Below are 23,531 nucleotides of genomic sequence, written 5' to 3'. Positions count from 1 at the left end.
TGGGGAGGATGCGGCGGTAGAAGAGCTGGTGGCCGTTCCTGTGGGGGATCAAACGGTGGTGGCGGAAACAGGTAAGCTATATATTCCTTACTTATTGAGATTGAAGACTGCATAGTGTGCTTTCTGCACGGGTGTATTACAATTACAAATCAACCAGGTAGTAGCCTCCTCGAAATGTACTTCGACTTAGCTGTGAAGTTTTTGGTGAGAAGAATCCCAATAAGTTCTTAGACGAACGTGATGGATGGGATGAACGAAAAGCGAAAGAAGGGTGTAAGTAAGTGGGACGCGAACTTGTATGATGGCTGGCAAAGAAGAACGATATGTGTTTGCTTGGACCCAGAGGTGGCTGGGAAGGAAAGAATATGGTATGGTGCATGGCTGGGTCAATGATGAAGCAAGGATGGGTGGAAGGACAGCAGCCTGGGTGGGTGAAACAGAAACTGTATGTGTGCGTATACTTTGAATGAATGGATGCCTGGAGCATGGTATTCTCTGACTCTTACATAGCAAATGTGTATCTAGAGAGAGTAGATGGTCGCCAGGTGAAGTAAGTGTTACCTTGAAGAGCATGTACCACCGCACCCGCACGTCCGTCCCAGTGCAGGGAAGGCAAGGAAAAGAAATTGTAAATGTGTCCAATACTACCATGAATAGTAGCAGTACTTTGTATTGCGTTTGCATTCACAGCATATATCTGGTTATTACGGTGGACACTCCGTACCTCTCTTAATAACTTTAGTTTACTTGTAGTACGTCATTCATGTGTGGGTGTATCACTGTGTTCACTCAATATTAAGCAAAGCACCTAAAGTCATCTCATCTGTCATTAAATACGTCCCATGTGAAGTGATAGATAATCAAATTAGTTAGCTTCTTCAGTTTCCTTTTCTAGTACTCATTTGCACTGTAGGGTGAAAGGTAAATTAATTAAGCAGTAGCCCTTGTAACAGAGTATTCTCAGTGCCACCCGTAATAGAAAAGTAATAGCTTCACCACCTGCATGTACTGGACCGGTACAGTAACGCAAGTCTGTCTCCATCATCATGGTGTGCAACTTTTTTTCTCGGGTGCAACTTCACTGTGCTGTGTCCATGTCATTCTGCCGGCTTGCATAAGATAACGTACCCATTTCCCTAAACAAGAGAGAAGAAGAAGAATAAGACTGGTGTACTGTCATAGTCGACTGTAATGGAAGTCCATAGTGGTCGTAGAATTAGTTCATTAAACTACCACTACTGTTAGAGCAAGGATGCAGAAGTGGGAGGGTTACATAGATACTGTCCTCAATAGTTATGTACTGTGCTTTCAATTTGCTACTTGTACTCTGTGACCCAACTTTCGGCTCAATCACTTTGTGTTATTAATAAGGAGCATTGGTTACAGACTATGTCTTTCTTTCTTCATATAGTTGCTCCTTCTTCCAAATCAACAACAAGGAGGGAGCAGGCTAGATTGGCCCGGCAACGGAGGCTGGAGGCCACAGTCGCCGAGTATCGGCGGCTGGTGGCCCTGGAGGAGGAGGAGGACACGCAGTCGAGCGGGGCAACATCTTCGACTGCATCCTCCTCCGTGACTAAACCAGCGGGACCGAGCCGGGCTAAGAAAGCCGACCGCCACCGCCAAGCACCCGAAACACCAGCTGCCCCCCACAGGAGCTGCAAGGAACGCCAACACCGCCTACGAGTCCGCATGTCCAACCTGGAGCAGGAGGTCCTGAGGTATAAGACCTTGGTTAAGGGCCTCCGCTCCGAGCTTGCCACCCTCCGCAAGGAGTATGATGCCCATGCCGCATCATGCACCAGCACCAGCACCCTCCAGTAGTGGAGTGTCCCTTGCCCTTTTTTTATAGACTTTTGGGGGGTGGGATTTGGGAGTTGGGATCGTTTTGGGACGTTTCAGAGACAATCGTTGGGGTTAGGGTGGGTGAGGGAGATTATTTTGTTAGGGATAAATAAATATATTTTTCAACTACTTTATCTGACCATACCTGTTTTTTACTGCTTTTCAGTCTGGTGGGTGGGGGGCGGGGGTGTAACAGTAACTTTGTTTTCCTGAACAGTCGTAGGACTTTAGTAGTACAACCGTCAAACTCTTGTCTACTCCGAAATAATACTCCATTATACTACCTCCCACCAAACGCTTATCTTACCTGTAATTTGTGTTAGAAATTAGGGCTAGGCCCAGGGCTGGCTCCAGGTGAAATGGGGATTAACGTTGTCATTCCTGGGCGGGTGACATTTCCTCATTGCGGTGTTACTAGTGGTGTGACACAGTGGCAGTTGCATGCCTATGGAAAAAAAGAAAACGAAACCTTGTTTGTACTCCTTACTGTAGCATTACAACGGTTACGGTACGATCGAGAAAATAGCAGGTGACAGTACACTAGAACAGTGCCATAATGTAGCCTAACAAATGGTAAAGTATTGCAAGTATAACTAGTACTTGCGTTGAATTTATTTGACATTGGCTACTACTACTAGAAGATATAGTACTGAAGCTGAGTAAGTCTAGAAGATATCCTCGTATTCCTTCACCAGCCTGTTGCTGCTATCACCTTATCCTCCCCAGCAAGTGTGTGGAATTATTGATGTCATTTTAGTCAGACATCAAGCAAAACAACACAGCCCGGGGGAAGAGGGTTAGGGTTTGTAAAATGGATGGGAATGGGGGTTTCTTTTTGGGTAGGTTTTGTTGAGAGAAGAAAAAAAAAGCAGAGCATGGACAAACAATAATTGAAGATACAGAGTTTACAGACAATCTTTGGTTACAAAGTAAAGGTAAGCACATGCAGTCACACTCATAGAATAAAAGACAACAATGGATACTGTATCTGTATTGCGTATGTTGTTGGAGTTGTCCTGTTGAAATTGGTAAGTAAGTTGCATGCAGCAAACAATTCCTCTTATTGGCGGCACTCCTCCATTCCAGCTGACGCTTCGTCCATCAATGTGGTGGTGACCACTGACAGAAGAGACACCCTGTCCACTGCCTGCCTGGCGGATGTTGACTGAAACCCGGCCTGTAATTATTGAACGGAAAACAGGAAGTGCTATTACAATACCACTGATAAATAAATAAAAGGTATGTACGCTGTGTGGTTCAAAAAGTCACACTTTGATGATGCCTAGCAGAAAAATGGTTACAAAACGTACTTTGAAAGTAACAGTAGACCCAAATACAGACCGTGGATTGTATTCAAACCACTTGCCTGCAAGCAAAAGTATCCATAGCCAGCATCGCTCCAACAGTGCTCTACAACAACAGAACCGCGTTGCAATAGAACCCCCCTAAACACATGCAATCCTGCTGCTAGGGCTAACCCTAACGAACCCTAACTTACAAAGTGCCAAAACTGGTGTTTCCTTATGGATTTTGTCCAACTAACTTCTAGCCGGTATTAGACCTTCCCAGGAATGCCCCAGGCAAGACCCGCCAACCCACCCGCAAAAAAACACCCGACACAACACCACCAAACAGCGAAAAAGCTAAATCTCATACTTACAATGTCTCTCGGCCTTCGGTCCAAACGTGGCGCTGTGCAGCTAGGTCGTCATCATCATCATCAATCATCATAACTCCTGTTTTCCACCACGGATTTCCTGAAAAGCAAATGCAATCAAGATTAGACTGTCGCAGCAGTGCTTCGACAGAGACCCCGGCCGCAACCCACCCACGAACAGCAGGAAGCCCCCCAAAACGCTACATTGAGCAAGATGTCTGAAGAAATGGCAAAAAAAAGGCTGTTCCTTATGGATTTTGTCCAAAACACTTGTATCCGGTATTAGACCTTCCCAGGAATGCCCCAGGCAAGACCCGCCGGCGCCAACCCACCCGCAAAAAAACACCCGACAACACCCCCAAACAGCGAAAAAGCTAAATCTCATACTTACAATATCTCTCGGCCTTCGGTCCAAAGTAACGCGCTGTGCAGCTAGGTCATCATCAATCATCATAACTCCTGTTTTCCACCACGGATTTCCTGAAAAGCAAATGCAATCAAGATTAGACTGTCGCAGCAGTGCTTCGACAGACACCAAAAATTACACACAAACCCCCGGAACCCCGCCAAAGAGCACCTCAAAGGCAAGCAAGTCAGCAAAAACGGCAAGAAATTTTCACCTCATATTTGGTCCAAAACACTTTTGTCCATTATTAGAGCTTCACAGCAATGGGCCCAAAACCGTCAACTCACCCGCAAAGAAGTACAACACCCCCACAAGTGCTGAGTCTTTCTTCATTGTGCGTAATCCAGCACTCTGCTTGGAGGGAAATCGCAGTCTGGAGGAGGAGGATAGAGGAGCATGTTCTTCAGAACTTGTGAACCTGAGGAATGTAGACTGCGGCACCTTCAAATCAATAAGCAAACAAGTGAAGACAGTTCTGATGATGGTCTTCTTTTTGGGATTAGGTGATTAAAGTTTGAATTAAATTAACTGTGCAAAACAAAGAAAGAGAGACACAAAGCACACAGGAATAAAAGTGAATAAGGACGAAAAAGAAAGTTCTTGATTGATTGTCTCATTTTCAGGGCTCGGTGTCAGGGAATAAGAACAAGATTTCGTCATCATACTCTGCGAATTCAGGCTGGATGAGGTCAGTGGCACCGAACAGAGAAAAAATCCCCTCATCTACGTTGCTGTCCTCATCGTCTTCATGTGGCGTGCTTTCTCGCACTTTGTAATCTGGTGGTATGAGGTGCTGATTCATCTTGATCATTGTCAGCCGCTCCACATTTTTGGGCGATAGGCGGCTCCGTTTGGCAGTTACAATGCCACCAGCAGCACTGAAAACACGTTCAGAAGACACACTTGCGAGTGGGCAAGACAAATAGTTTATAGCCAGGTTGTAGAGCTGTGGCCACAATTGTTTTTTGCCATGCCAATACTGCAATGGCTCCTCATTAAGAAAGACCACTGTTGAGTCATTCAGATAGTCCTGCACCATCGACTCAAGGTCATCAACTGTTCCTCCACTTTGCTTACTTTTTGCTGTGCCTGTGACATTTTTTAGAGAACCATACCCCATCAAACTTAGCCAATCCTCCTCCCCAGCCACTGTTAGTGTTGTCATTGTGTGTGGTGCAGATGATCCAGTTGCCGGTGTCTTTAACGGCTGAGAGGTCACTTGTGCCCCAGCCACAGGTGCAGAAGTGGATTCTTGTGACTGCGGATGGCCTGCTGATGCTGATGCTGATGTACTGGCTTCTCCTTCAATAACCTGCCGTTCTTTTTCAAACCTCTTGGCTGACCAGGCTAACCAATGTTTGTACTTTTGAACATCTGCATCAGCGAAAGGAAAGAATGCGTTGTCTGCCAGCGCCTTTTTGTAGCGTGGATCCAGAATAGTAGCACAAATGTAATGCTGATCTGAGTTGATGTTTTTAAGACGTTCATCACCACGTAGGCGATGTAATAATTTCTCAGACAAAATGAAATGGTTTTTTTTTTTTTCATCTTTTTCAAACTCAGAAGAAACCGCCATCAGTTGGTGCTCCAGTATGCACAACAATGGGATAGCTTTTCCCAAATTACAGTCCTCCTGGCTGACTGCACGCGTGAAGAACTCAAAAGGACGAAGCATGTCTGTCAGGCTTTTAACTATGGCCCATTGCGCCTTACTCATCCGCAGGTCCTCCTTCTGAGATGTAGCCTCTGTCAAGAAATAGTGATCGAGTACCGTATACTGCTCATGCAGACGCTCAAGCATGTAGAAGGTTGAGTTCCAACGTGTTGCCACCTCCTGGATGAGTGCTTTCACTGGCATTCCACGTTGAAGTAGCAGTCTCCGCAGATGCTTCCGGGCCTTAAAAGAATGGCTGAAATGGTTGCACATTTTGCGGCAGGTGGCCATTACCTCGAACGCTGGACTCTCTTTATCACTCAAGAATTTTTGAACTACCAGGTTGATACAGTGCGCCAAACACGGCACTCTAACATGGTGACCCTGTGACATGGCCTTAACTACATTGGCGCCATTATCCGTGGAAACATAACCAATCTTGCGTTTTAGGGGGGATAGCATTGACAACACCTTTTTGTCAAACTCTTCCAAAAGGTTTTCTGCTGTGTGACTTTTCTCCAAGGCAAACATGGCTAGTGTTGCATGTTTCCGAGCAGCTTTGAAAACTTGGTCCGGGTCAACACCTGCGTTTAGCTTTGCTATAACACCTGAAAAAGAGACCCAGTGTGCAGTGATGCACATGTAATCATCGCCTGGGCCACTGGTCCACATGTCTGTTGTCAGATGTATTGTGTGAACAGCACTCTTCTGCAAAGCTGCCCCAATCGCCTGCAGCACATCTTCATGTAGTGCTGGAACCGCAACTCTGGCAAAATAGAACCGGCTCGGAACCTTCCATTTAGGGCAGAGCGTTGCAACTAATTCAAGAAAACCTACCGCTTCTACAAAAGAAAAAGGTAGAAGGTCCACAGCTAGCATTTTAGCCAGCTTAGTGTTATACAGACGCGTCAGTGGGTGGTTGCGTTCATATGGCACGTCTGAAGTAAGCATTGTTCTAATGTTGGCCTGGACCAAGCATTTACGGGCTGATAATGACTTCGTTGACCCAATTTTGCTCGCTGGTGAACTTTTGTGCGTTGGTGTCTCACTCGCTCCAACACTCTTAGTGTGCCTCACATTGGGTGTGCTGCTGAGAGGGGTACTGGGTGTAAGGGAAGTGTTTGACACGTCTTCTTCCTGCTCGTCAACATCAGATGAAACATCAACGTTTCCTTGATTTTGGCCTTTCTTGATCGCAGCTAGGTGCGCAAACCATTGGACACCGTACTTTCTGTCAAGATGACCACTCTGGCCGCCGGTACCATAGTTGCTACCTGGCTTACCACGACTAACTGCAAGCTTACAAAGGGTACAAATGGCAAACCTTGGATTTTTGGGACAAACAGTAAAGAAGTCCCAAACTGGGGACTTGAAGTGTCTGTGGGACCTGGAGGAGGCGGCGATACTGGTGGTGGTGGTGGTCATGAAGCTAATGCCAGATGAAGTGGAGGATCTGGATTGGCCAACTTTTGTACGTTTTCCACTTTCACCGCCACTAATTAAGGTCGAGGTTGACGCAGGTCTCTTCTTGCCAGAAAGAAATATGGAAGCGGGACGAGTTGGTGTACTACTTAACTCCAATGATTGTGGTGTTTCCACTGCCTCCTCATCGACAACATCATCATCATCATCATCACGCGCAGCAGCTCTTCGGGCTAGGGTCAAAATGTCTGTTTGCTGCATGCCCGCTGGGGCTGCAGTGACCTTTATGATGACTGGGTCGTCGTTGGCAGAGTCTTCATCAGCAGCAGTATCCGCCACTTCTTGTTGAGCCTCATCACACTCCATAAGTCTGAGACTTTGGACGAGCTTCCTTTTACGCTTAAGTACCTTTGTTGGATCATGGTGTGCCTCACTCTCAGACGGCTGTGGTGCTGGTTCCCAAGTTTGATCCGTATCATCAGAAGGAGGTGTGCTTGAAGAGGATGTAGACACCACCCTTGATCTCTTCCTTGCTAGGGTTGTGGAAGACAATGAAGGATCATCAGGAGGAGTGGCTTCCTCAAATGATACCTCGCCTTGATTGTCGATTTCCTGATGTGCCCCTACTTCGGGAGGAACAACTATTGTGGGCACTTGTTGTGACCCTCCATGCACCTCTGCATGCGCATCTCCTTGCGCTGCCTCTCCTTCCACATGTACTTGGGCTTGTACTTGCACATGTGATTGTTGTTGCCGCTGTGGTTGTTCAACACTCGTCAGATGAGCTACAACAACCTGTGTTGATTGAGGGACATTGCTGCTGCTTTCTTGCGATGAGCCAACATCACTGGTCGATGGTGATTGAAGAAGTATACTGGCTGCCTCTGCAGCACTCAAGGGCTTGGACTTAAGTTGGCGTGGTGGTGGTGGTGGCACTGAGCCCAATGGAGCGGGGGTGCTGCTGCCAGCTTGGTCCCCAGCAGATCCCGCTGCAGCTGCTGCAGGCATACTTTTTTTTTTACTCACAAAAAAAGGGGCGGGCGGCACACCAGTGTCCTTGGTAACTTGCTTCTTCTGCTCCTTACTGGCACCTTTCTTGCTAGAGGAGCTACGGGTTACTTTTTTTGGGGCCATCTTCTTCAGAGCAGGTCAGCAGGCAGCAGTTGCACGAGTTGCAGAGGGTTCTGTGTCCAGACGTGACGTCGCGTGACGTTATGCTGCACACACCGCTGCAGGACTTCTTCCTGGCACTGGTGGTTCTATTGAGTCTTCTTGTGCACCTAAAAGCAATGGAAGACAGAGGAACATCAGTTCAGTTATACACCCCAAAAAATCGACAAAACACAGAAAAATGAGCACAATCCCATGCCATCCATGATGTTTACATTGAAGACACCCCACAGAAAGACTAGGGACATGCAAGTATGCAACACTCACTACCCCTGGGCATAAGGGATGAAAAGTAGGCAAAATAAGTGCAGGCCTCAGACACTGCCTCTCCTCAAAATGGCCCCCTTACACCCCAAGCACATGTTGCTGCCTGTACCAGCCAGCACTCAAGATGGCCACCACCACCACCCACATGGCCAGTCCACATCAACAGTACACCCCCAAAAAACAGAAAAACAGCCAGAAATCACCACAATCCAATGCCATCCATGATGTTTACATCAAAGAGAGTGAGACAACACCACAGGCACACTCAGTCCATGCACCACCACCACCCCTGGGCAAGCAAAAGGCCACACCAGCAGCCCCCCAAAAACGACAAAAAACAATAAAATAAGCACAATCCCAGCCCATCCATGGCCTCAATTATGTTTAAATTCAAGAAGACACCCCACAGAAAGACTAGGCCCATGCAACACTCACCACCCCTGGGCAAAGGGCCACACCAGCAGGCCCAAAAAAACGACAAAAAACAATAAAATCTGCACAATCCCAGCCCATCCATGGCCTCAATGGTGTTTAAATTCAAGAAGACACCCCACAGAAAGACTAGGCCCATGCAACACTCACCACCCCTGGGCAAAGGGCCACACCAGCAGGCCCAAAAAAACGTCAAAAACCAATAAAATCTGCACATTCCCAGTCCATCCATGACCTCAATGGTGTTTAAATTCAAGAAGACACCCCTCAGAAACACTAGGCCCATGCAACACTCACTACCCCTGGGCATAAGGGATGAAAAGTAGGCAAAATAAGTGCAGGCCTCAGACACTGCCTCTCCTCAAAATGGCCCCCTTACACCCCAAGCACATGTTGCCTGTACCAGCCAGCACTCAAGATGGCCACCACCACCACCCACATGGCCAGTCCACATCAACAGTACACCCCCAAAAAACAGAAAAACAGCCAGAAATCACCACAATCCAATGCCATCCATGATGTTTACATCAAAAAGAGTGAGACAACACCACAGGCACACTCAGTCCATGCACCACCACCACCCCTGGGCAAGCAAAAGGCCACACCAGCAGCCCCCCAAAAACGACAAAAAACAATAAAATAAGCACAATCCCAGCCCATCCATGGCCTCAATTATGTTTAAATTCAAGAAGACACCCCACAGAAAGACTAGGCCCATGCAACACTCACCACCCCTGGGCAAAGGGCCACACCAGCAGGCCCAAAAAAACGACAAAAAACAATAAAATCTGCACAATCCCAGCCCATCCATGGCCTCAATGGTGTTAAAATTCAAGAAGACACCCCACAGAAAGACTAGGCCCATGCAACACTCACCACCCCTGGGCAAAGGGCCACACCAGCAGGCCCAAAAAAACGACAAAAAACAATAAAATCTGCACAATCCCAGCCCATCCATGGCCTCAATGGTGTTTAAATTCAAGAAGACACCCCACAGAAAGACTAGGCCCATGCAACACTCACCACCCCTGGGCAAAGGGCCACACCAGCAGGCCCAAAAAAACGACAAAAAACAATAAAATCTGCACAATCCCAGCCCATCCATGGCCTCAATGGTGTTTAAATTCAAGAAGACACCCCACAGAAAGACTAGGCCCATGCAACACTCACCACCCCTGGGCAAAGGGCCACACCAGCAGGCCCAAAAAAACGACAAAAAACAATAAAATCTGCACAATCCCAGCCCATCCATGGCCTCAATGGTGTTTAAATTCAAGAAGACACCCCACAGAAAGACTAGGCCCATGCAACACTCACCACCCCTGGGCAAAGGGCCACACCAGCAGGCCCAAAAAAACGACAAAAAACAATAAAATCTGCACAATCCCAGCCCATCCATGGCCTCAATGGTGTTTAAATTCAAGAAGACACCCCTCAGAAACACTAGGCCCATGCAACACTCACTACCCCTGGGCATAAGGGATGAAAAGTAGGCAAAATAAGTGCAGGCCTCAGACACTGCCTCTCCTCAAAATGGCCCCCTTACACCCCAAGCACATGTTGCCTGTACCAGCCAGCACTCAAGATGGCCACCACCACCACCCACATGGCCAGTCCACATCAACAGTACACCCCCAAAAAACAGAAAAACAGCCAGAAATCACCACAATCCAATGCCATCCATGATGTTTACATCAAAGAGAGTGAGACAACACCACAGGCACACTCAGTCCATGCACCACCACCACCCCTGGGCAAGCAAAAGGCCACACCAGCAGCCCCCCAAAAACGACAAAAAACAATAAAATAAGCACAATCCCAGCCCATCCATGGCCTCAATTATGTTTAAATTCAAGAAGACACCCCACAGAAAGACTAGGCCCATGCAACACTCACCACCCCTGGGCAAAGGGCCACACCAGCAGGCCCAAAAAAACGACAAAAAACAATAAAATCTGCACAATCCCAGCCCATCCATGGCCTCAATGGTGTTTAAATTCAAGAAGACACCCCACAGAAAGACTAGGCCCATGCAACACTCACCACCCCTGGGCAAAGGGCCACACCAGCAGGCCCAAAAAAACGACAAAAAACAATAAAATCTGCACAATCCCAGCCCATCCATGGCCTCAATGGTGTTTAAATTCAAGAAGACACCCCTCAGAAACACTAGGCCCATGCAACACTCACTACCCCTGGGCATAAGGGATGAAAAGTAGGCAAAATAAGTGCAGGCCTCAGACACTGCCTCTCCTCAAAATGGCCCCCTTAAACCCCAAGCACATGTTGCTGCCTGTACCAGCCAGCACTCAAGATGGCCACCACCACCACCCACATGGCCAGACCACATCAACAGTACACCCCCAAAAAACAGAAAAACAGCCAGAAATCACCACAATCCAATGCCATCCATGATGTTTACATCAAAGAGAGTGAGACAACACCACAGGCACACTCAGTCCATGCACCACCACCACCCCTGGGCAAGCAAAAGGCCACACCAGCAGCCCCCCAAAAACGACAAAAAACAATAAAATAAGCACAATCCCAGCCCATCCATGGCCTCAATTATGTTTAAATTCAAGAAGACACCCCACAGAAAGACTAGGCCCATGCAACACTCACCACCCCTGGGCAAAGGGCCACACCAGCAGGCCCAAAAAAACGACAAAAAACAATAAAATCTGCACAATCCCAGCCCATCCATGGCCTCAATGGTGTTTAAATTCAACAAAACAGTTGTATCATGCACCCATAACCAACCCTGGTCCTACTGGATACTGTGGCTACCCACAATATAATTTATTTAATTTTCTGAAAAAGTTCCAAAATTGTACTTGCAGCAACTGTAATGCCCCAAACAAACTTACTTGTGAAAGTTGATTTCTAATCCAAAAGTGATCCAAAGACAGTCAAAAAGGCCTCAAATCCAAATATCCAGCAGCACCCACAAAAAGTAATCCTTCCAGCTCCAGATCCAAATGAAAGTGACCAGGAGATGGACAAAGCACTGGGAGGAGCCTGCTGGACAGGAACAGGAAGTTGGAGACTGTGGGGCACTTCCTTCCTCCCCCCCCCCCCCAAAATGGACTCCTTGCAAAAAAAAAGGCCATGCAAATGTCAACCTGAGGAGTGATTCTGATAAAAATCATAATTTTCTGAAGGTTTATCCTGTTTGCTGGTGATTTTCTTGTGCGAAATTGCAAAATCTCTATTTCGCAAGTGCGAGATTGTTCCTTTCCGCCGCAACTACATGTTCGCAATTGCGAACTCTCGCGAGGTGTGCTGTGCAAGGTGGCAAGCCGCGAGTACGTATTCGCGGGCGACAAACTCCCGCGGGAACACGCAGCAAGATCTAAAATGGCGCGTCACTCGCAAAGAAAAACAACTCGGCAAACGCTAAAATGACGGAAAGTGAACGCCGTGCACCACGCCGCGCGCCGCAACCAAGCAAAAAATCCGCCGCGAGCGGATTCACGGATTTTCGACAAATTCGCGAGCGTTCGCGGATTGCGGATTTGCCGAAAATCCGAAAAATCCGCGAGCGGAGCGGATTTTACGCCCATGCTTAGTTAGTACAACTAATTATATAGGAGCAATTTCAATGGTTTTGTATGAGTGAAATGTCCAGATAACTATAACACCCCTAAAACCTATAGTTTTTTGAGTGAATTTTAAAGGTTTTTTAAATGCTAATTCCTAACTATATAAGGCCTGAAACCTATGGTTTTTTCAGTGAATTTCAAAGGTTTTTTAAATGCTAATTCCTAACTATATAAGGCCTGAAACCTATGGTTTTTTCAGTGAATTTGCAAGGTTTTTTAAATGCTAATTCCTAACTATATAAGGCCTGAAAGCCCACCAGGAATCTCCAGTATGCGCCAGGGGACTGCATTGCAGAGAGGTGTAATGAAGCCACGCCCCTTTTTACACCTCTCTGCAACGCAGCCCCCGTGCATGTTTGAAGAGGGGGAACTAATTCCTCTTGCATGCTGGGGGCCCCTGGGGGCCAACTAGCCCACCCTGAAACTCCAGTATGCGCCAGGGGGCTGCATTGCAGAAGTGTAATGAGGCTATGCCCCTTGTTACACCTCTCTGCAACGCAGCCCCCTGGCGTGTTTGCAGAGGGGAAACTAATTCCCCTTGCATACTGGGGGTACCTGGGGGGCAACTAGCCCACCAGGAGCCTTCAGTATGCGCCAGGGGGCTGCATTGCAGAGAGGTGTAATGAGGCCAAACCCTTTTTACACCTCTCTGCAACGCAGCCCCCGTGCTTGTTTGAAGAGGGGGAACTAATTCCCCTTGCATACTGGGGGTCCCTGGGGGCCAACTAGCCCACCTGGAACCTCCAGTATGCGCCAGGGGGCTGCATTGCACAGAGGTGTATTGAGGCTATGCCTCTTTTTACACCTCTCTGCAACGCAGGCCACTGGTGGGTTTGCAGAGGGGGGACTAATTCCCCTTGCATACTGGGGGTCCCTGGGTCATATCTGCCCAAATGCCGAAATTCCAAACGATTGAAAATGACTTTTCTTGAGAAACATTTGGATTTGGATTATCATGTCCTATACTTTGGAATTTTTGAAAGACTGACTTTGAGGATGCTATAAATTACTCATGTCTGCCCGAATTGTGTGGGTAAAATTGATACCTAGTCACTTTGAATAAGAATTTACTTACGTCTCGTCTAACATTTGGAAGAAATATCTAGTTATATGACAACAGGATACCAACATAACTTGAGGGAAATAAGAACGCCCTGAAGAAGTTCTGTTGTACAGAACGAAACGCGTCAGGTGGCTGTGGTACATAAACTTAAGGAAAATAAAAGCATTTGAATATACACCAAGATTCAGCGCTTCAATAAGGACTCTAAGTGATATGATTTGATTGGACTTATTGTGCAAGTGGTGCTGTGCCAAACTTTGGAATATTTTCCACTACTCTCTACTACTTACTCTCTACTACTCCACTACTCTCTAATACTCACTCTCTACTACTCATTCTCTACTACTCTACTACTCTCTCTCTACTACTCACTCCCTACTACTCACTATCTACTACTCTCTACTACTCACTCTCTACTACTCTCTACTCTCTTCTACGCACTCTCTACTACTACTCTCTCTACTACTCACTCTTTACTACTCACTATCTACTACTCTCTACTACTCACTCTCTACTTCTCACTCTCTACTACTCACTCTCTACTACTCTCTCTCTACTACTCTCTACTACTCACTCTCTACTACTCTCTACTACTCATTCTCTACTACTCTCTCTATACTACTCTCTACTACTCACTCTACTACTCACTCTCTACTACTCTCTACTATTCTCTCTCTGCTACTCAATCTCTACTACTCACTCTTTACTACTCTCTACTACTCACTTTCTCCTGCTCTCTAATACTCACTCTACTACTTACTCTCTACTACTCTCTACTACTCACTCTCTACTACTCACTCTCTACTACTCTCTACTACTCACTCTACTATTCACTCTACTACTCTCTACTACTCACTCTCTGCTACTCTCTCTACTGCTCTCTACTACTCTCTACTACTCACTCTCTATGCTATTACTCACTCTCTTCTCTCTACCTCTCTACATCTCTCTACTTCTCTCTCTACTAGTCTCTACTACTCACTCTCTACTACTCTCTACTCTCTTCTACGCACTCTCTACTACTACTCTCTCTACTACTCACTCTTTACTACTCACTATCTACTACTCTCTACTACTCACTCTCTACTTCTCACTCTCTACTACTCACTCTCTACTACTCTCTCTCTACTACTCTCTACTACTCACTCTCTACTACTCTCTACTACTCATTCTCTACTACTCTCTCTATACTACTCTCTACTACTCACTCTACTACTCACTCTCTACTACTCTCTACTATTCTCTCTCTGCTACTCAATCTCTACTACTCACTCTTTACTACTCTCTACTACTCACTTTCTCCTGCTCTCTAATACTCACTCTACTACTTACTCTCTACTACTCTCTACTACTCACTCTCTACTACTCACTCTCTACTACTCTCTACTACTCACTCTACTATTCACTCTACTACTCTCTACTACTCACTCTCTGCTACTCTCTCTACTGCTCTCTACTACTCTCTACTACTCACTCTCTACGCTATTACTCACTCTCTTCTCTCTACCTCTCTACATCTCTCTACTTCTCTCTCTACTAGTCTCTACCTCTCTACCTCTACCTCTCTATCTCTACCTCTCTACCTCTACCTCTCTACCTCTACACCTCTACCTCTCTACCTCTCTCTACCTCTCTCTACACGCACACATATACACACATATATATGCATATATATGCATATGCATTTATGTATGAGTATATATATATACATACATATATAAACATATATAATCTGCATATCTATATAAATACAAATATAAATGCATGCATACACATACATATATGCATACATATGCATGTTATTTACATGAAAGTTTTAAAAACACTAATAAAAGCAAAGCTAAAAAGCCACCTCATTACAAACAGAATGGCTTTAACTTAAACGAGGGCGAGATCTATTGCATTTTCAATGCTTGTTTACTTTGGTTCCATCAAGAAGGCATTCAGATGTGTCACACATTTGCCATAAATTCTGAATGTTAGCACTTTAGTTGCTCATTAGATCACTGTAGTAAAGCTACTGCTAACCAGGGAAGTCTGCTGCTAATCATACTTTCTATGGCAAAATGAACCCCCTCATTTTGTTCCTTTTTAAATTAAATGTTTTCAGACTTACCACTTCATTCCAATCAAGATGGCTTCTGGTGTGCCATACTTTTGTCATAAGTAAGACTGTTAGCGCTCTAGTTGTTCTTTAGAACACTCTGAGACATTCTGTCATTGTGCTGTACTTGGGCTACATCTGGGTGATATTTGGGCTACATTTGGGCTCTTTTGTCTCTGGTGGCCATCTTGGGAGACTGCATGTCAGATTTTTTTAATGAAATAGAAAAGGATTTGGGAAGTCGCTCAAAATGTGCCCTAATTTTTCTTTCTGCAGCACTAATCATACTTTCTATGGCAAAATATACCCCCTCATTTTGTTCCTTTTTAAATTAAATGTTTTAAAAGTTACCACTTTATTTTAATCAAGATGGTTTCAGGTGTGCCATACCTTTGTAATAAGTAGGACTGTTAGCGCTCTAGTTGTTCTTTAGAACACTCTAGGAGGCTGCAGTAGAACACAAAGGAATCAACTGACAGTCTCTGTCCTTGTTGGATGTACATGTTTTACTGAGAATATCAGACTTCATGCTCACATGACTGAGAAAGATAATGTGAATTTACAGAAAATATGCTTTCAGTTTAGCTTATAGATCCCCTTCCAAACCACTGTGGGAAAAGCATGAGATAATAGTTTTCTTTCAAACATGATTCATGATATCCCAGCAGAAGGCTTTTTCACATGGTAAAATCACCTTAGTACACACCACAATTCCTAAAATGAGTATGGTACCATCAACAAATGATTTATAATGTAACTAAAGTCCTAAAACCCTCTATTAACTACAATGCTTTTTAATGAGATGCTATCATGTATATTGGTCCCAAGATGGCTGCCAACACTTCTTGGATGAAGTGCTGATAGCCAATCAGATCTCACGATGAGATGTGTGGTTAGGCTCCGCCCAGATATATATGTGTTTTTGAAGTAAATTTTTATAAAAACCACTGGAGCAATTTTCACCAAATATAGCAAAGGCACTTCTGCGTACCAGTTCTTACAATTTTGCCACGTTTGGTGTAATTCCGTTCAGCGGTTCGGGCTGTAGCCTTGTCAGAACGTCCTATGGAAATGAACATGGGGAAAACATGTTTTGGGACCCCCCTTTTTTCTCAGCCCCCACTTCACGAATCCCCCAAAACTTTCAGGGAAGGAGCTCAGCAGAGCTGGCCAAAATTTTGGAAAATGACACGCAAATTCCTCAACCGGCGCCAAAGTTATTCCCAATAGAATGTTGCGGATTTCCTATGGTAGCTAGGTCCTAACTATATATACCTACTGACTATCGCCAGTAGGTAATATATATATTTATATATTCACTGAAAAAACCATAGGTTTCACACCAGTTATAGTTAGGAATTAGCATTTAAAAACCCTATTAAATTCACTGAAAAAACCATAGGTTTCACACCAGTTATAGTTAGCTGGAAATTTTACTCGCATAAAACCATTGAAATTCCCACGTTATAGTTAGTTGGACTCACTTTAACTTGCGCGTGCAATGCACTGCTGTTGACGTCACATATTACATCACTCATGACATGGTCAGTGACATCACTCATGACATCACTGATGACACCATCCAGTGAATGTGTGTCTTTCCGAGAAATAAATATGTGTTATATATGTATATGTAAAAGTTGATGGAAGAATAAATGTTTAAATAAGTGTTTAGATGTTAAAAAAATGTTTAAAAAAAATTGATTGGTTAACTGGCTTATTAAGTGTATCTTAGGCAATACATATATTAGTGAGTAATGTTTAAATATGTAAATATAGGGATTAGTGTTTCACTTTCTGTATAAGTGGCTGCATGGGTTGGTGAGTAGCTACATGTGTCTGTATATGAGTTATTAGATGTTTGTTTTAGTATCAGTATGAGTGTTTGTATGGTTTGGTGGGGGTATTACTTAGCACATAGATGCATGAATAACTGACTCTCTGTATGTGTTTTGAAGACAGCATATGTGCAGGACTATATGGGTGGATGAGTGTGTATATGTGTGTGTTAGTGAGTGAATGACTGTCTCACTAGTGTCTTTATCAGTAACTACATATGTTTTAATCTAGTATATGTGAATATTGATATATGTAAGTGAGTATATGTGAGAGTATGAGATTGTAAAAGTTCCTGTTTAAATAAGTATGTGTTTCTATAAGTGATTGTTTAAGAGAGTAAGTATGTGTAAGTTTCCTTAGAAGTAAGGTGGTTGTGTGTGTATAGCTGTATATGCAAATAAATGGATGTTCAATAGTTTATTTGCATGTGTGAGTATGTGTGTGAGTAACTTTTGGATGACTGTCGGTGTGTAACACGATGTATAGGTGTATCACTTCATATGATGAGTGAGTATATGTATGAGTGACTATGTAGAACTGTTTGTGAATAAGTGGATGTGTATATAGATGGTGGAATTACTGAATTGGTTGTTGTAACTGATATGGGTATCTCCATTTTTTTGAAAATTGTAGTTTCTATTTTTGGATATGTGTTTCAAGGGTTACATTACAGTGAAAGGAGGTCTGTCACTGTGTCACAAGGATGGTGTCATCAGTGATGTCATGAGTGATGTCACTGACCATGTCATGAGTGATGTAATATGTGACGTCATCAGGAGTGCATTGCACGCGCAAGTTATAGTGAGTCCAACTAACTATAACGTGGGAATTTCAATGGTTTTATGCGAGTAAAATTTACAGCTAACTATAACTGGTATGAAACCTATGGTTTTTTCAGTGAATTTAATAGGTTTTTTTAATGCTAATTCCTAACTATAACTGGTGTGAAACCTATGGTTTTTTCAGTGAATTTCAATGTTTTTTTAATAGCAAATCTCTATAGGTATGAAAAGTAATATTTTTTATAACGAATTTTATATTGTATAATTATGTAATAGTATTTTTTTTGCCCCGGAGCGCTCCCGGGGCGTGTACCGATTCGCTCACCGGTAAGCGCAGTGCTTCGGCGTGCCCCGGGGCGCGTACCGGTTAGCGTCCCGTTAGCGCTTTTCCCGCGAACGAAAACAACATCGTGACGTATCGCGTAGCCGCGTGATGCGTCATATGACGCTGTAAGTAAGCGCACCCGGAAGCACCCGAGCGCATGCGATTGCGCAACGTAAGCGCCGCCGGGCGCGCACCGGGGCGCGTAGCGTAAGCGCGTCGGGTCATGTGACCTTAAAATAACACTTTTGATTGGTTCAGAACACTTTTGGTTTCCAAATGATGAGAAAGCCCAGGTCATGAGACCTGAAAATAACACTTTTGATTGGTTCACAACAGTTTTGATTTCCAAATGATGAAAGACCCCACCTTTTTTCCTCATTTTCACTTTGTTGTTTGAGTGAAGAAGACCTGCATTCATTCTGTGAGAAATGGCTTCACTAGTAGCAGCTGCAGGTGCATCTGCACCACCACCACCTCCGCCACCACGACAAGGACCACCACAAGACCACATTGGTGGTCAAGAAGAAGAGGAGGACGAACAGGAGGAGGAGGAGAGGGATTTTCTGCCTGAGGACAATCCCCCATACAGACCCAAGGAACATTTTATTTGGAACTTTTACAAGATGCCAAGGGGTGCAAAAAAGGTGAATGCAGCTAAGGTGACTTGCCTCATCTGTGGCCAACAACTGTCAAGAGGGAACCCAAAGAAGAAGTATTCTTTTGGGAACCACACTATGATTCGACATATGCAGAGGAAGCACCCGAACAATTATTCGTCAGCAGAGGTCGGGGAACTGACCAAGAACCCTCCCCATCCTTTTTCTTCAAGCGCCTCCAATAAACCCACTCCATCGGGTGCAGAGGCTAGGGAGATGGTCTCTAATGTACAAACCAGGTTTGCAAATTTTAAATTTGTTTGCAAATATTGCAACAAAGCAATTTCATATGGTGAGCAAAGCATCACTTTACTCAATTGAGCTGCAGACAACCATCACTGCAGCAAGCAACTTTAATTTTTTTCTATTTTTTTTGCTCCAGTTGAGCTGTTTGCAATTCCCTGTGTTTTGTTTGACCCCAGAAAAACTACAAAAAAAATATAAAATTGTTCAGAAAAGCCAAAAAAAGTAAAAAAGTTCAAAAAAACAATAAAAAAAATATAAAACAACAATAAGAATAAAAAAACAGTTATTTTCAGAACTACCTCCAATTTATATAAAAATGCTACATTTTTAAAAAACTCTGTCTTTCTTTTTTTCTCCAGGGTACGCGTACCGGTACGTGTACCGATACGTGTACCGGGGCGCGCACCCCCTCAAAAAAATAAAATAATAATAATGAGTGTGTATGTGTGTGGTGTGTGTGGGGGGTGGGTGTGGGGTGTGTGTGTGGGGGGGTATGTGTGTGGGGTGTGTGTGTGTAGGATGTGTGGGTGTGTGTGTGGGGTGTGTGCGTGTGTGTGTGTGTGTGAGGTGTGTGTGTGGTGTGTGTGTGTGTGTGGTGTGTGTCAGAGATGTGTGTGTGTGGGGGGGTGAGGTGTGTGTGGGGGATGTGTGGGGTGTGTCTGTGAGGTGTGTGTGTGTGGGGGGGAGTGAGGTGTGTATGGGTGGGGGTGTGTGGGGTGTGTGGGTGTAGGGGGGGTGTGGGTGTGTAAGGTGTGTGTGTGGGTGTGGGTGTGTGGGGTGTTTGGGTGTGGGTGGAGGTGTGGGTGTGTGAGGTATGTGTGGGGGGTGGGGGTGGGGTGTGTGTGTGTGAGGGTATGTGTGTGGGGTGTGCGTGTGTATGAGTAAAATGTTCAGCTAACTATAACTGGTGTCAAACCTATGTTTTTTTCAGTGAATTTAATAGGTTTTTTAAATGCTAATTCCTAACTATAACTGGTGTGAAACCTATGGTTTTTTCAGTGAATTTCAAAGGTTTTTTAAATGCTAATTCCTAACTATATAAGGCCTGAAACCTTTGGTTTTTTCAGTGAACTCGCAAGGTTTTTTAAATGCTAATTCTATTAGCGGATAATGTTTATATATGTTAATATCCATATGGGACCACCTGAACAGCCCTAGGGGGGTCAGGGTGTTTCTACAAGGCCCCCAAATCTTTTTTTTTCTTTTAAAAAATTAGGTACGCGCACCGTACGCGTACGGGTACGCGTACCGTGCGCGTACCGTACGCGCACCGTAAGCGTACCCCGCGACTTTCCAAATTTTTTTTGGGGCCAAGGACGCAGGCCTAGGGGGTCAGGATGCTTCTACCCTGCCCCCTTTTTGAGTTCTACACGTTTGTTTTTCTGCTTTCCTGTGCCTCAGTCTACCGAGGCACAAGATGGCTGCCAACCGTTTCTGTTTTGGAGTGTTGACAGACATTGGCAGCCAATCAGAATGCAGCTCACGCACTAGAGGTACACGTAGGTGCGCGTACGGTACGCGTACGGTAAGCGTGCCGCAAGCGTACGGGTAAGCTCACGGGTAAGCTGCTATAGATATATATATTTTTTTTAACCTAAATTACTCAAAATCCACTGGAGCACATATCTTGAGACATAGCAAAGGCACATCGGGCTACCAGTCCCTACAATTTTGGCAAGTTTGGTGGAAATCCATTCAGCCGTTCGGGCTAAAAGTGAGTCCAACCGCCCTATGGAAATTAACATGGGGAAAACACGTTTTGATCTCCCCTTTTATCTTGGCCCCCACTTAACGAATCCCCCCAAACTTTCAGGGAAGGACCGGAGCGCCGCAAGGCAAATTTGAGGAAAATTTCTGGCAGATTCCTCAACCGGCACCAAAGTTATTCCCAATAGAATTTTGCGATTTCCCTATGGAGAACAATCCTAACTATAACTACCTACTGGCGACCGCCAGTAGGTAATATATATATTGTTTTACTTTTTTGAGGAATATGAATTTTATTAATGTAGTGTTTTACTTTAATTTTAAAGATTTTAAAATTATACTGTATAATGTTAACTGATACTGCATTTGCAATATAGATGTAGATAAACATGATTTATAATAATTACTTATACTTGAAATAATTTTCTATTCTATAATATATATATATACTCTTTTAGATGATTTTTTTGTAATTTATGGTAATTTAAAATGCTTTCAAATACATGTATTTACATGTGTAATGTTGCTATTTAGAACTGCAATATTTTGCAGACAATATTTTGTTACTTTATATAGTGATTATGTAGTCAGTATTTAGGACTACGATATTTTTGCTTCAATATAGTTTTATCAGAATATTTGTGATATTGATATTTTGTAATAGAAGCATTTCTTTTTGTATCTTTTACTGCAGTAATACTTTTTTATTTTTTATGTCATTCATTTTTTGTATGTCACCACCCCCACCTTGTTTACTCTGACCAACACTACCATCACCATTTCCATGCCATTACTACCACTTCCAATAACATGGCCAAAGCCATTACCAACAACACCACTATCAAAGCCTTTATCATTACTTTCACCATTACCACTAGTACTCAATTTAAGCTGGGGTTGCAGGTGGGGTCCATCGGTACTCATTATTGGGAACTGGCAGTTATTGTTTCTCATCAGACTTTGACCCAGAGCAAGAGAGTGAAAACACACACTGGGAGAAGGTAGGAGGGAAAGCTTGGAAATTTGTGACAAAATTAGTAACCAGAAACCTGCAATAGTGAGGAAAACAGGCAGGGAGTGTCTGGTGGTGGATTTAAGAGATAGGATTGGAATAAAGACTGCACAGGCTTGTTTCTCAGCACATAGTCATACAAGTGAAACGTTGTGCCTCGTCCCTTATTCTTTACAATGTATGCATTGATTACTACCACCCCATTACCATTACCATCATCACTATGGCACTGTGCATTCCTATGTTAGCATGGTTTACCATGTGAAAAACAGGCATATTGGATTTGCCAATGCTTGTTGACCATTTTTGGAACTCTTTTTGAATATTATGTTTTAGTTCGCTTGTAAATAACCTAAAACATCCATACAGATGCATGTTACCGAGAAATATACAAATATGAAATAAAAAATGAACAAATTCAAAAGCATGTAGTGGGAGGGCTTTAAATTCTAGCTGTGTTTCAAGTGTAAGATCTAATTTATGTTTTGAACGTTGTTGAAAGTTGATTGACACAATGAGCATTTGACAATTTTTCTGACACAAAGTTAATTTTATGACTGGGAATCTGTAAATCTGTACATTCAGAATAGCCCCGTCATGTTTTTACTTCATGTTAACAAGGTAGGCTGGAAACGTTTAGGCTTAAGGGTGGGGAAGCATCCAAGGGAAGTTGCGCATCCCCATTCAGAACTTTGTGGGGACTCAGAACCAGCCGGGGCCGTCCGCTGATAAGAGCGTTGGGGCCGGGGGGAGGGGCGACGGGGGGGGGGATTTCGACAGATGACGACGACGTGGGAAAATTAAATAAATAATTAATTTTCCCTCATCATTCTCTGTTGAAATCTATACCCCTGCCCGCCCCCACACTCGGCCACACCTTTCTTCCCTGCACGGGCTGTACCTGCTCAAAACCCAAAATCAATTATAAATTTACTCCAATTAAAGGTAAGCAAAAGCATGAAACACCATTACATTTAATTGGGGTGCAGAGGAATTGATGTCTCCACTGGAAACATATATCGAAGTGAAAGTATCCTCAAAATAATACAGAAATATATATTAACCCTGGGCGTAGTTCGCAAAGTAGCGCTATGTGTAGCTACGCGAAGTGCACTTCGCACTACGCGAGCTACGCGTAGCACTAAGCGAACTGCGTAGTACCCTGTTCACACGGTGCAAGATGCCGTTTTCAATGATTACACAGTGTGGACAAGCATCCGGCACTGTGCAATCATTAAAAACGGCATCTTGCACAGTGCAAGCTGTAGTTTTCTGCCGCTCGAGTAGACTTTTACTCGAGCATCAGCTTTCTCAATGCGGACTGGTAGTTTCTCATCGC

This window comes from Lissotriton helveticus, chromosome 6 (genome assembly GCF_964261635.1).
Source record: "Lissotriton helveticus chromosome 6, aLisHel1.1, whole genome shotgun sequence".
In the NCBI taxonomy this organism is placed as follows: domain Eukaryota; kingdom Metazoa; phylum Chordata; class Amphibia; order Caudata; family Salamandridae; genus Lissotriton; species Lissotriton helveticus.
The sequence above is the reverse complement of the archived record's forward strand: the minus strand, read 5'-3'. Positions refer to the sequence as shown.